The sequence below is a fragment of the Candoia aspera genome, chromosome 2 (assembly GCF_035149785.1).
Source record: "Candoia aspera isolate rCanAsp1 chromosome 2, rCanAsp1.hap2, whole genome shotgun sequence".
In the NCBI taxonomy this organism is placed as follows: Eukaryota; Metazoa; Chordata; class Lepidosauria; order Squamata; family Boidae; genus Candoia; species Candoia aspera.
In genome coordinates, this window is record NC_086154.1 from 165,225,469 (window position 1) to 165,239,602 (window position 14,134).

At 43.1% G+C, this 14,134-nt stretch overlaps 1 protein-coding gene across 1 annotated transcript in view; it reads right to left on the reverse strand.

Annotated features, from left to right (window-relative positions):
* The window catches only part of LOC134491187 (ephrin type-B receptor 5), a 182,931-nt gene extending 169,793 nt beyond the window's left edge, over positions 1–13,138 (reverse strand). The window contains exon 1 of the mRNA XM_063294762.1: positions 13,010–13,138. The gene's annotated coding sequence lies outside the window, so the exon portion shown is untranslated. The remainder of the gene's footprint in view (positions 1–13,009) is intronic.
* Between the last annotated feature and the right edge of the window lie 996 nt (positions 13,139–14,134).

Consider the following 14,134-nt stretch of genomic DNA (forward strand, 5'->3'; position numbering starts at 1 on the left):
TGACAAGTTCATTTGTATTTCATAGGGCTTGAGGGAGACCTCCTTGCCCTGTCAACCACTACATATGAATGGAAAACCAAGCAATCACACGGGAGGGAGGGAGCTGCCCACACTACCACCATCACCACTCAGCCACCCAGAGCAAATGTCTGTGTTGATTCACAGCAAGGTCTGGAAGGAGCCCAGACAATTTTTCTGCAGGGATAGAAACCTTTCCCACTTCGGAGTTCTTCTCAGTGGAATCATACAAGCTCGAAAGGGGATAAGGGCACAGAGAAAGAATGTTTACTTAACATCTTTTTCAAATGTCCTCATATGTCCAATGGAGACAAATATTTGTATGTGTGTGGCTTAGCTTGAAATAAGCCGAGCAAGGGAACTTCCAGCACCACTTCTGAGGGTACAGCTGTTTGTCTCAGTAAGCCTTACAAAAAATCTCTGCTGACCCCTAGAACTCTCAAGAACTGTGTTTGTGAAGTGCGGTGAACTGCTCAGTGCAGCTCTGTGTGAGTCACTGATCTGGTCTGATCGCCTTCCAATGGGCATGGGCAGTTCTGTGCCAGCAGAATTACTTGGTCGAGAATGATCCATACCTTTTCACAGGTCATTCCTCTAAATACACTTATACCTGCAACTCCTAAAAAGCATACGGGTTGGGTAATTTATACTCTTAAACACTGTAAAAGAGCCTTTCCCAACCTGATGTCCTCCAGATCTGTTGAATTACAACTTCCATCCTTCACAGAATAACCTCTAACTGTCCTGACTAGGGATCAAAACATGTACAATCTAGCACATGGCAGGAGCGGGAAAAGTTTGCTCAATAACAGTGCTTTTCCAGATTAAAAAAAAAAGAAGTATTCTTCCTATCTTAATTCCTTAACAAAAATGTGTGTGCTTTGGCTATCAAAAGCTTAAATTTGGGGAGGGGGGGGGCAGGCAGGAGGGGAGAGCATACCTTCTCTATCATTTTACACTCTCCAGACACTTGTAAGCAATCTTTTTAGTCATCATTTAGCCTGTATCTGCCATCCCGTTAGTAATGGACCTCATCAATCCTCTGCGGCCCGTTAATAGCTTCTGCTGCTCCTCTCTAAACTCCTAATTCATCAACAGCATTTCTGGGGAATGAGAGACATGCACAATTTAACACAGATACAAGAGACTAGTAGTCAAGAAGGTTTTTTAACCTCCTTCTCAGCTGTCCATTTGCCATAAATAATGTAGCCACTAATATTCCCTAGGATCTCTCAGAGGTTTTCTTCCTGACTTGCTCTTCGGTTGGCCCCTAGCATCTCCCAAACTGGCCCCAGATCTTCCTCTTTTTTGTCACCTGAATCTGGCTTTTCCACCCACTTTCCCCAGGAATCCCTGAACTTCAACATAGTCTGCCACTGGTTTGTCATAGCCAATGCAGTTTGTTTGTTTGCTTGTTTGTTTATTTATTTATTCAGTGCTTTTTCTATTCCTTTTCTTCAGCCACAGAAACAGGTACCAAACAGCTTCCAAGCCCTTGCCTCTTCTCCCACATTCTTACCTTTGCTCCCTTCCTAGAGAAAGCATAGACAATGTCCTTAATTCTCTATTAAGCTCCTTTTTCCTCGCAACCTAATTATCTTCTTTCTTCTGCTAAGGCTGTATATTTTTTAAAGAAAACAAAAACTATACCTCCCTCTACTAACAACAGTGGGCTCCAGAGCAGCTCAAAAAATGGCCTCCGCAATTGTGGCGTCCGGGAACATAGTTGGCCATTGGTCTGTCATAGCCACTGCAGATATATAGATATAGATATAGATATAGATATAGATATAGATATAGATATAGATATAGATATAGATATAGATATTTAGCGAATCAATATGGTCACCTGTCTTAATCAAATAATTCTGGGCAGCTAACAAGGCATAAAAACAATAACATACATATGAAAACAGTAAAAAGAACAACAAAAGATTCAAGGGACAACCAACAGACTGTCAATAACATTGTACGACAGATACATATATTTATGTTGCTTGTTTGGTTTTTTTTGAATGAAGAATATTTTATAAGTGAGCTGTGCCTGGCAAAAAGATTCTGTTCTAGGAATGTCTACCATGAATAGGAAAGGAGCCAGCTGTTGTTACTTCTAACTATCAGGTTTGCACAAAACAATCAACTACTTGCCATTCAACTTTTCCTGGAGATCAGACATATAAATATAACAAAATCAAACCCTGTCCCCTTCACCCAACTGGTAACAAACCAATTGGCCATATTTTCATGGATTTGGTGCACAGTTACCTTGTCTAAAATCCAAATTACTTCAAACCCATTGTTTAGGAACAATGCACATCAGATCAAACAGAGTTTGCTAAACTGCAGTAAAGCTAATTGCTAAAATAAAATGTGAAAATGGATCTTGCCCATTTTCTGCCCTGAAACCAGTCAAGCCCAGCAAATGTCCACTTTTTATAAGCCATGCTTCAAATCAGTGGTCATAGGATTGATTCTAAAATATCAGATAGTGTACCATCCCACTCCTTTCTTCCCTATTTCATAAGAAGTGAAGCTCTGTGTTACTGAAGTCTGACCAACTATAGTAATAAATTGACTCTAACTTGGTAACTGAAGCCATTCTTTCAAATGAGTTTCCAACTTGGAAGTGGAGCAAATTATGATTCAGAAGTAACGATGGCTTAGCAGATGCCACAACAGGATGAACAAAGCTGGCAGAAGAAGCCAGAAGTGCAACAGCAGCTTTGATCACTAGACAGTGAGAACAAGGATGGAAGGACTTTGTATGTCGGTAGCCTTTGCCAGCCTGATCCATGAAATTTGTTGGACAGTCACCAGTTGGATCATAAATCTTATTATCCCCAGGCAGTATCACCAGCACGTTTATGGTTATCCAACATATCTAGGTCAGTGAAAACTGAATTAAGGATTTAAAAAACAGAGTAAAAAGTAAAAAGGGAAAAAAGCATTGACTGGACTGCCTTCTCTGCATGGCTGTTCCATTTCTAACATCCTCCTTTTATCTCCCTGCCTTTTTTTTCTTAACAGAAAGAATATAGCTTTTCTGTCAGCACAGTTCAGAGTGAAACACACAAGACACAGATGGAGCCAAATTCACAAAAGAGGTGGGAAAAAAGTCCCCTACAGCAACCTCATTTGGTTGTGCTAATTTTATTCATGTAGAGACAGATTCTGGAAACATAAACAAGCATCTAGTACCCATTTCCCACGCATACCCAACATTTTCCTCACCACCAGCAAAATGCAAGAGATTCCCAACAGGTTTTTAAACATGCCATTGTAAAATATGGATAAGCAGCATGTTCAGGTGTTGATGAGCAAGCCCATTACCATTGATTTTTCTGCCTTACCGTGAGCATCTAGCTAACAACATATTGAGTATCTGAATCAGTCAGCCTCCTGAGCACAGATCATTCACACAGGCCCTTCCCTCCTCTCAAGAAGAGCAGCAAAGAAGCTGTTGAACTGACTATACTTTGTGTACGTCAACTGCTTGTTCTGTTGATATTTCCTAAGAAAAGCTAAGCAATTTTCATTATTTTTCAATACTTTATAGCAGCATTATACTTCACTAGCCCCAAAAAGCATGCACACTTCAGGGTTCACTGGAGTTCTTCACTGGGCAATATACTGTTGGAGGAGGAAGAGGAGGAGGAGGAGGAGGAGGAGGTTCCCCAAATTAGTTTTTTAAGCCATGAGGTCTGCATTTTAAGTGAGTCCCTAGACAAAGATGGTGAACCAAATACCAACTCTGCATTAGGCGTTTGTGATATCAGACTACATCTAGTCTCTGTGGGTAAAGGAAATGGATCTTTGCTCTACTTCTCAAAACAACACAGCTACAATTATATTCTTGTGTACAGAAGTCAGGTTTTGAGCCAGGTGAAGCAACTGAGCTTAAAGTAGCATGTTTAGCTACAAGGGAAGAAACTGGAAATAAGAACTTGAGGGGGGCCCAAACATCATTTTTGGAGATCTAGTGCTTTCACATCATCTCCTCTTCCAAGCATACATAATCCCACTACAGATATACAAGCTCAGAAGATATGAAATGAAAAGAAAATCTAAATAAATTAAAGTTTCAGTTTTTATAACTATACAAAACACTGGCATTTTCTAGAACAGTCCAACCCTTTCCCTTTTAATGCAGGGCTTATTTTAGAGAAGGAGCTGCTCCATGGTTCTGAATGTTATTTGTTCTTGTATTTTCTTTTATCCATTCAGAAGATTTCAGAATCCCACATGATCTAGGAATATGGATAAACATACGAACAATTTAACCTCATTTTTTCCCTCACGCAGGGGTGTCCACAGGGATGGGGTCAAAAAGGGGTCGGGCTTTGATTGCATAGCTGTGACACCATTTTGACTTTCTTACCTCCCTGCAGAAACTCCACTCTCATATTAATGGCATGGCAGTCGGTGCCAGTTACTGGCAATTCTGCAACGGTCAACATTAAGGTGTCCATATTGTTGTTCTGGGAATCTGACATACCATCTGGTTTCTATACCTGTTACAGGAGTCTATTTGCTTTTAACTACTCTTTCCTTGCATATTTATAATTTAAAAAGCATTTCATAAAAGAAAAAAAGTCATTTCATTCCACCTGTGATCAGATACCTTTTATATGGATACTGAGTAAACAACAAATTGGAGCTCCTTGGAAATTATTATTAGCTATCACAGAGTAAAAAGAAAGAGCACTGAAGAAAATGTGACATAATTTAGCTGTTAAATTTTAATAGCCACAGACTCTTTCCCCTGACTCCCCAAGAAAACAAGAGCGCTCTTAATTTTCTGATAAACTGATTAAAATTTGTCCCCACCAATCAATCAACGAAAGATGTAGCTGACTAAACCTACTACGTCAAGCTCACAGACATAAGGATTGATCAAATGACCCACATATTTATATACTGAGTACTTTGTAGAAATATAGCCTTGAGGTCTCGGAGTTAACTAGGAAGCTAGAGCTGTGCATTAATAATTGCCACAGGATGGATTTCTGCTTGAAGAGTTAGGGGAGAGGTGAAGGTGGGGTGCATAAATGGCAGCGCACGTTCGGAATGACTGCCGCTCAGAAGAGAAAGCAGGAAGGATGGCAGGGAAGGTGTAATGAGCAGGTGCTGTTTAAAGAACGTGTTGGAGCCATCTTGCCCTGCATCAATTCTGCGTGACCTTCCCAGATGGGGAACACACAGAAAAGGAGGGAAGAAGGGAGAGGATGTGAAAAGCCAGAGGAGGTTAACAAGCTACAGGCAGCTGAGTTCCTCAGACAAAGAGGTGGTGGAAAGGGAACAGTACAGAGCAGCATGTTGTGTACAGAAGAGGGAAAAAACCTTTGCATGGACATGTGTAAACGGATAAGCAGGTGTCCCTTCGGAATCACAAGCAGCTCTCCGACAAAGCCATTTACACCTCATCAATTAGCAAGACCTCCTTCAAGGCTTAATACAAGAGAAGAGCCCAGCTGCCCAAGGGCCACTTTATACAATCAGATGAATCAACTGGTAAAGCTTCTGCTAGGCTGCCCTCCTTTTCAGGCTGCAGGCAAGAAAGTGTCTCTTCCAGGCTGTACAATTCTCTCCCAATGCATGGAATTTATCCCAGCGCAACAGCCAGGAACTATGAGGCACTATGGTCTGCGACAACATTTTTTAAAAGTTGTCTGCAATCTATGAATCCGTCTGCAAAAGACCAATATTTCAACACACACTGCAGGTTTTAAAAAAATTCATAATTAAGAGCTGTTGGGTCACCCCCCCCTCCACCCCTCAAATGAAAAAGAATTCCTACCACCTGTTTTTCTTCAGGGAAATTCTCAGGGATGCATGGTGCCTACAAATGGAGAAATCTCATCTTGAAACTCTAACGTGGCCAGGGATGCAACAGACGCGTGTCACTTTTGTTTGCCGGATTGAAAACTGCAAATTCATAGAAGGAGTATCTCAAGTACCTTTAACAACAGGTTCTTTCAAGATACTTCTCAATTCTACCTCAAAACCAACCACAGGCACATTCACTTTTTGTCAAAGTGAAAGAGCATTCCTGCTTGATCAGAGATGACAACTTCTTTTGATCCAACAGTTACATTCAGTCTTGTGCGGAGTGCCAAGCAAGAGCGGTAAGAACAGTGAAGCAAAGATGGAAGTGGGTGGAGCCAGATTAAAAAAACAAATGCAAAGCTGTAATCAAACAAATGAATGAAAACCTAAAATAAATATTTTGCTTCCAGAAGTGCCAGCCAGATGCTTCCACCATGTGCAAAAAGAGCGTATCTAAGCTTTAGCAGACAGGACAGCACAGATGCGTAACTATTTTTGCCATATTTTCTTCTTAAACCGCTTCCAAAATAACTGCGTATATTTAAACAACATCATCATCTTTGATTTGGTCTTTGACCAGCATATATTTTAACAAAAAACACATTCAGTGCCTTTGGTCATTAAGTAGGCTTTTGAAAAGACAAAAAACCTAGTTTAAAAGGTAAACAGATCAATTTCAAAATACTTCTGAGCTTTAACTATATATCATCATATTCTGGATAATTTCAGAGATTATTAGACTGTGATGCAGTGGTTAAGCAGTCACGCTGGCACCAGAGAGATCCAAGTTCAAATTCCCCCTCAGCCATAGATGCTCCTGGGTGGCTTTGGGCCAGTCACCCTCTCTCAGGCTAACCTACCTCACTTTTTTGTGTGTGCCTTTGAGTCAGTTTTTGACTCCTGGAGACTACCTGGACTAGTCCCTGCAGTTTTCTCAGCAAGGTTTTTTGGAAGTGGTTTGCCATTGCCTCCCTCCTTCCTAGGACTGAGAGAGGGGGACTGGCCCAAGTCAACCAGCTGGCTTTGTGCCTAAGACAGGACTAGAACTCATGGTCTCCTGGTTCTAGCCCGGTGCCTTAATCACCACACCAAACTGGCTGTCTACCTCAACCTGCCTCACAGGGTGGTTGATATGGGAGACAATGGGAGAAGGGACTACCATGTTATCCCTTGACCTCCTGAAGGGAAGGCAGGATATACATCTAACAAACACATCATTATCATCATCATCATCATCATCATCATCATTATTATTATTATTATTATTATTTCCATTTACCTCTGGAAATTCAGTGGTGCAGTTTGCTACCAAAATTTAGCAGTAAATGAAGAGCAGCTCCAACCCGTGCTCTTCTAGTCCATGAATTGCCCACCTTTTCCCACCTTACTATAGAAGTTGCCAACGAGCTCGCTGTGGCCCACATACCATTTTTACTTGGGTCTTGATAACTAGCCGCATCTCTTGCTTGGACTGGATATAAAGGTATCTAAAATACATCTATTTAGAAACAGTACTATGGTCCAGGTCAGCCAATCCTCCAAACCACGGAAGATTCCAAGCACGCCTTCATGCATTTAGGGTTCGCCTTATGAAACAGAGAGCAGGCCTTCCTTGCCTCTCCCCCATCCATCATACGCTGAGGAGCATGTACATCTGAGAAAAAGATGTTTTACGCAAGGAATTCACATATGTGCCTGAAACTGCCCTTAAAACACACCTGTTTATGGGAATTAAAAATATAAAAAGTTGACTTAGATTTTCACAAAATAGAGCGGTCATAGTATTCCAAACTTAAAAATTTCAGTTTGCTTCCTTTCCCATGACAGACAGACAGGTATCCCCACCAGGAGACCACATACAGAAGCTTTTCTCTGCTTCTTCTGCCTCATACCTGTTATAAATACTGTACGTACAGGTAGGAGATCCAGTGAAACAAAGCAAACTGTTGATTTATAAATGGCAGGTACTTATATGCAAGCCTGTCTCCCTAGGAAAAAATCCATCATTATCCTTAAGTATTTGTTATATTTACAGGTTATCCTCTTACAGAATGTTTTCATGGCACCTTCTAACAAAATATAAGTAAATTCAAAAAGTAACAAGGTAAAATATATAGCATTAAAGATCTGATCATGTATATGTGGGGAAAAGTAATTCTACAAGTCTCACAGCCCCAAGCTATGAAAGTCAAAACCAGCTTTTTAAAATTGGGCCTGGAAATATACTAGAAGCTACTGAGGAATAGCTAGATTTGGTAGCTTAACTGTTGCAAGTGGGGAAACAAGTTTAAATAATTATACATAATCATGACTAATAGTCAACATGGAACACACGATGAATTAACCAGACTAAAACCATGTAATTTTTCCCTTTGATAATTTATTGGAAAATAGCATCCAGAAATCAATATATAATCAAATCATATTATAAACCCTTGCTGAATCAAACAGCAAGTATATGTGGCTATTATCCTTGGACCCACAAAGGTACAGCAATTTGGCAATGTAAAATGTGTTTTTACTGCATGGAGTTTAGCTTTCTCCAAGAAGAGAGAGGTTCTTGCGGACGTTAAGATTTTTAAAATCAAGAACTAAGATTTTCCATGTCCAAAGTAGAGACTTTCAGTATAGTTTTCCCTTCCTACTTCAAAATCAGCAGAAGCAATCTAGTAAAATTAACATAATGAATTATGGAACAGACAAAGTATGTGAGTTTGCATAATTTATAAGGCCCCAAAACGTAACCATTCTTGGTAGAATTGGGATTTTGTCCATACAGAATTTCATTCTAGAATGAAATTCTAGAATGCATAGAATATGGCAACCAGTTTAGTAGTTGGGGGTGGGGGGCGTTAGAGGCTTCAGTTATGCAGGACAAAGAAACGAAGTAGTTGGATCTCATCATGCACATGAATGGTTCCAGCTTTCTAAATGGAGGAGGGTTTTGCTTTGTTCTAAACTATAGGAAGCCTATTTTAGCCTTCTACTATAGTAAGCATGTGTTTTGTAGGACATCATGTTGGCAATGAAGTCAGAGAGGATCCAGGTGGTACAAGAAAGGATTGGGATAGTAGGTTGCCCACGCTGGCATGCATCCTTGACCATCATCAACCAGAGCCACAAATAAACTTCATACCAGCGTTATACCCTTCTGTAAATAGCTCTTCCATAGATAACTGTTTACAGAAGGGTATAACACTAGCATGAAGTTTATTTGAACTGTCCAAGGAATCCAGCTTGTGAGCAGCTCTGGCACATAAAGGCCACCACATATAACCATTGTTGCCATATAGAAGCATTTCTGGTGAGGCCATAACATGTTAATCAGGTAGCCTACCAAGCATCACTGCAAAGAATCTTGGATTCAATGCTGGTTCAATAATTCTGACATTGAGTAGGAAATATGCTTTGATTCCAGAAGGCCCTGTAAAAATACTGAACAGAGAAACTGGAGGCATGACTGAAACTACAAGCAGCCTTGAGAATTTGGGCCATTGGGCTGGTACAAGTAAAAAAGGATGTTGAGTAGCAGTCAGTAGACCAGCAGTATCTCACAGGTCAGTTGTATTTGATATGATTACCTTCTCCAGATGTTTAGCATTTCAAAACTGATAGAGAATCCACAGTTCCATTCATTAAAAACTAATGTTTTGTTTTCAAGATTGCTTGTGTGAGACTTCATTCTCCAATATAGCACCCTGGCCAAAGGTGATGCAAATCAGAGGCAACGGGATAAGTTGTGTTATAAAATACAGTTTTGGTCTTTGGCTCAAATGTCCAGAGAATAAATATTCATGCACACAAAATGGAGAAGTTTTTGAGTTTCCCAGAAGCACCAAACTACCATTTTGGAAAACAATGGTGGAAGTAGGCTAAATAAGACTTTTTTTCCTGATCCAGCAAGATTCCTGTTTTAGTCTGACAATACCTTTATTATAGCCTCAGCAAGATGCACTATCTAGCCAACCTTATCCGACCTAGAATGCTAAGTAGGACTGGCACCAGTTAGTATTTGAATGGGGAGCCCTCTGGGAAGTCCAAGGCTGTAGGCTAGCCCAGGGTTTCTCAACCTTGGCAACCTCAAGATGTGTGGACTTCAGCTCCCAGAATTCCCTAGCATGCTGGCTGGGAATTCTAGGAGTTGAAGTCCATACATCTTAAGATGGAGAAATACTGAGCTAGACTCAGAAGTTAATAAAAGATTCCAGAAGAAAGCAGTGGCAATTCCATATCATGACAAGAAAACATCATGGGCATGACTATGTAAGTCACCAGGAATCAAGCTTAACTCAGAGAAGACTACTTTATCTCACTATGTAATGAAATTTAGAAAAAGAAAAAAAAACAATACTATTGGCAGGAATAAATTCAGGATTAAATAAAATGAAAAATGGAAGCTCTACAGAGAGACACAGAAAACAGGGTTTCTCGGCAGGTTATGTCATTATTAATGAAGGGGTTACACTGTCTCACAAAGAGCTTAGCCTCCAATGATGCATGATCACAGAAGTTCGGCATGCAAGACACAGGGAGCAACAATCTTGCTCCAACCTGGCAGCAAAAGTGGCCTCAGCTGGAGGTCTGGGGTTGACTGAGGAAGCTCAACCAGCCAATGTAGGCAGCAGACTTTGGCTGCCAACAGGAGCAGCAAAGTGTGATAAAGAAGGAGAGGGAGTTTCAGTGCACATGGGACCATCTAACAGGGAAATTCACTTATACAGGCATCATTAGGATGAACATGTTTTGATAGCTGTGCCCATGTTAAATATGCATGGCAAAAGTGAGATCATCTAATCTAAGACTGGAAGGTAAGAAAAAAGTTATGATCACAGCAATATTTTGACAAAGAACTGGAAAGAGATGAAAGAGATTAAGAAAGCATATACTAACACTTGTTTCAACGTCTAAAGTGCTGCTGAAAGGAGAAATATATTCTCCATAGCCCACTAAAGGAAGAACGCAAGCAACTTGCTCAGGTGGAAACCAAACAGATTGGAGCTGGGCAATGGGAGGAAATGCGTCCAAGCACAACTGGACAGTTGTGTTGCCCGGTACAAGTTGTCAGCTGTGTGCTTTGGTAGAGGAATTTCATAAGAGGCAGCGAGAACTTCTACCTCCAGGATGGTTTTAAGGTAGTAATTGTGGAAAGCTCAGTTTGATTCATCTGCCTGCACACCCCAGTTCGGGAACATTTTCCAATTCTATCCATTAACACCAAAACACAGAAGGGTCTTGCAGATGGAACTGTGCTGCAGAAGGCCTAAAAGGTGAACGGCAGTTGGCTACTTTGCCCGAGAAGAGATCCTGAATGGAGCGCAGCAGGGCACTGTATGTTCTGCGCTACTGCACATAAGGCTGCAATCTTATAAACAGATTCAGGGTTAAACTGTTCCTAGACTGTATAAATTATGTAAATGGAGAGAGCTGAGAAGGCATTCTAGAGAGGCAGCCCTTTTCCAGCTACACAGAAGATATATTTGTCCCACTATTACCTCGGGTTCAAACAGTTTTTGCAGATTTTTGAAAGTACAGAAATCTGCTTAACCGAGTTGAAAGGGGATAGAATAGATACAAAACTACCAGTGGTTCTTCTTTCAAACCTCCTTATAGTCAGCTCTCTGAAAAATATCCTCATTTGTTCCATAAATGTATACCCTACTCTTAGGTCACCACAGAATGTTCCTCTTCGGCTGTTGCTGCTAGGCTCAGATCCTGCAAGCTTCAGCATTTGCAGCTAGCTTGAACATAGCAAACCTCGCTCAGCCAGGAAGAATTCCTCCCCATTACAATGCCTGGAAAACTGGACATCGAAACCAGAGGAAACACAGAAAAACAGCTCACACAAACACCACAGGGTTGTGTAAAAAGGCCAATGGCCACCACAGCCCTATCTAGCTGTCTGAAAGCATGGTAGCAGATCATACTAGCTTTCCACTGGATTAACAAATCCATGTCTGTGTGGTTCCCACTGCCTTTGTAAATGCAATGCATAATTGGTGCAAAGACAGGAAAAATCATTCATTGTGTATCCCACATAATAGAGAGCGGGAAGCCAGTCTGGACCAGCCTGGCAGGGGGAGCGGATTAGCTGTGATTTAAGAAAGCTTTTGACAAGTTTCATGTTTTGACTCGTGTTTCTAATAAGAAGGGGTTCTCCCTCCCCCTCCCCTTCAGGCTGGGCAGATCTGCCAGGGCAAATGGAGAGGGGAAATTCCAGGTGATGTAAGTAACACAGTCTCTCATATCCGTTTGCTTTTCTGTCAGGCAAAGGGAGCTGCAAAGGAAATACTGGCAATGGGGTTGAGAAGAATCTCTCTTTCACAGAAGAGATAGAGATGCGAGCAAGCCTATGTATACTGTGAAAAAGAGACCACAGATGTTTGCAAATCTCTCTTCTCTCAAGGAATTCAAAATAAATTAGCAGGGTGATGAAGAATCAAGGTGAGGCAGCTGGTATCACAAACCTGCCCATCAAAGGGCATTCTTCTGCTCTCTTCTGCTCAACCCCCACTGCACCCCAATTCTCTCCAGGCCCTTTTTGCACTGTGCACAAAGGAATATGCATTTAAACCATTTATCAAAAGAATGCAATTTTCCCCAATACAGACAGATCTCATCTCGGGGGCAGAGTGGGGGGTGAGGGGGACAAGTCAAGCACAGCTCAACAGATGCTCTTCATAAACCCTCCAGAATTGGGGGGGGGGGGGTGAAGAGAGAGGGAGGGAGAAGATTACAGCTACAGAACTGTATCCAACAACAATAAAACACAGAAAAAAAGGGCTGCCTCTATGCTGAGTGTGGAACAGCCACGAGCCAGCTGTGCAGCAGTTTGAAATCATGACCTGATTTTTCAATTATGCCTCTTCTCCCCACTTTCCTCCCCCTTTAGCCAAGCCATCTGACACAAGAAAGAAGAGTGGTCTGCAGAAAGGAAAAAAGGAGAAGCAGGACAAGACCACGATGTGCAAGAGAAAAACCACAGACGGCAAGAGTGTTAAACACATATACACTCCCCACATGTTTGAATCCATGTGGGGAGTGTCTACCCAGGGTAAACATTTCCAGGTTCTCCAATGGGCCCCCAGCCCCCTTTCCCCAAGCCGGAGGGCAGGCAGCAAAATCGAGCAGTTTGCAGCTCAACTCTGCTCCCAAGTGAAGTACCCACCTGGCTGGTGCGGTCAGGATGCTCTATCAGAGTGGCAGGATCTCTCCGGGAAAAAGAAAAGCGGAGAAGGGTCGCTTAAATCGGTGGTGGTGATGGGGTCCTGGAAAAGTGCTCCTCCGATCGCTCTTTTCTTGCTGCTTGCCTTTCTCTTTCTCGCTCAGGCATATATTTATATGTATATTGTTATGGGATCCCTGGAAGGGATCCACGATCCACTCACTGGGATCTCGCTAGCAGCAACAGCAGCAGCAGCAGCAGCCTTTCTACAGCGCCTCCGCGAGACGGGAACCTGCCAGCCGGCCGCCCAGCCAGCCTGTTGTCTGGGCTCCTAAAGCAATCCCCGGGGAGAGTTCTCATAGCCCAGTGCAGGGATTCCGGGTGCCCCTCTCCTCGCCCGGCCTTTCCCACCCCGCGATCCAGAGTCTCTCGGCCAGCCCCAGACGTTTGGCTTGGGACGGGAGCTGCCTTGCGGCGACCAGCTCTTTTTCTGTCAAAGCGCCTTTCTGCCAGCCTGCTAGCCAGATTTCTTTCCACAAACGCTCCTGCGGGCTCTCTTTGGCGCTTCTTCTCGGGACTTCACTCCCCGCACAGAGGGCCCCTGCTCCGAGCGGACTGGGAGGGTGCTCCGATTCGAAGCCGCGGGGGCTCCGACCCGATCTCCCCGCAAGCAGACCCCGCGAGGGCAGCCGCGGTCTTTCCCCCTCGCTTCGCACCGGCTTCGTCGGCCCCAAGCGGAGCAGCCCAGCGTCCGGAAGGCGGAGCTCCAAGAGGAGGCCCTGCCCTGTCTTCCGCGCTCGCTACCAGCAGCAGCAATAATCTTGCGGGGAATCCGCAAAGTTGCTGTCCTCCACCCTTCCCGGCTGCTGGGGACAGGCTCGTTCAGCCGAACTCCCCCGGGCTGGAGTCCTCAGCCAAGGGGTCCCTGGGCTCGGCGGGGCTCCTGTGCCGCCACCTGCCCTGCGCCGTAGCCTCGCCACGGACTACTGTCGCGCCCCGCTTCAGTCTGCAGCAGGACCGGGGGACCGTAAAGGGTCTTGCAGCCTTCGGGGCATAACAAACGGTGAGGTTACCTGTGGAACCGCTGAGACCACTCGCAGCAGGAAGCCCTTCAAAGGGCTGGATAAA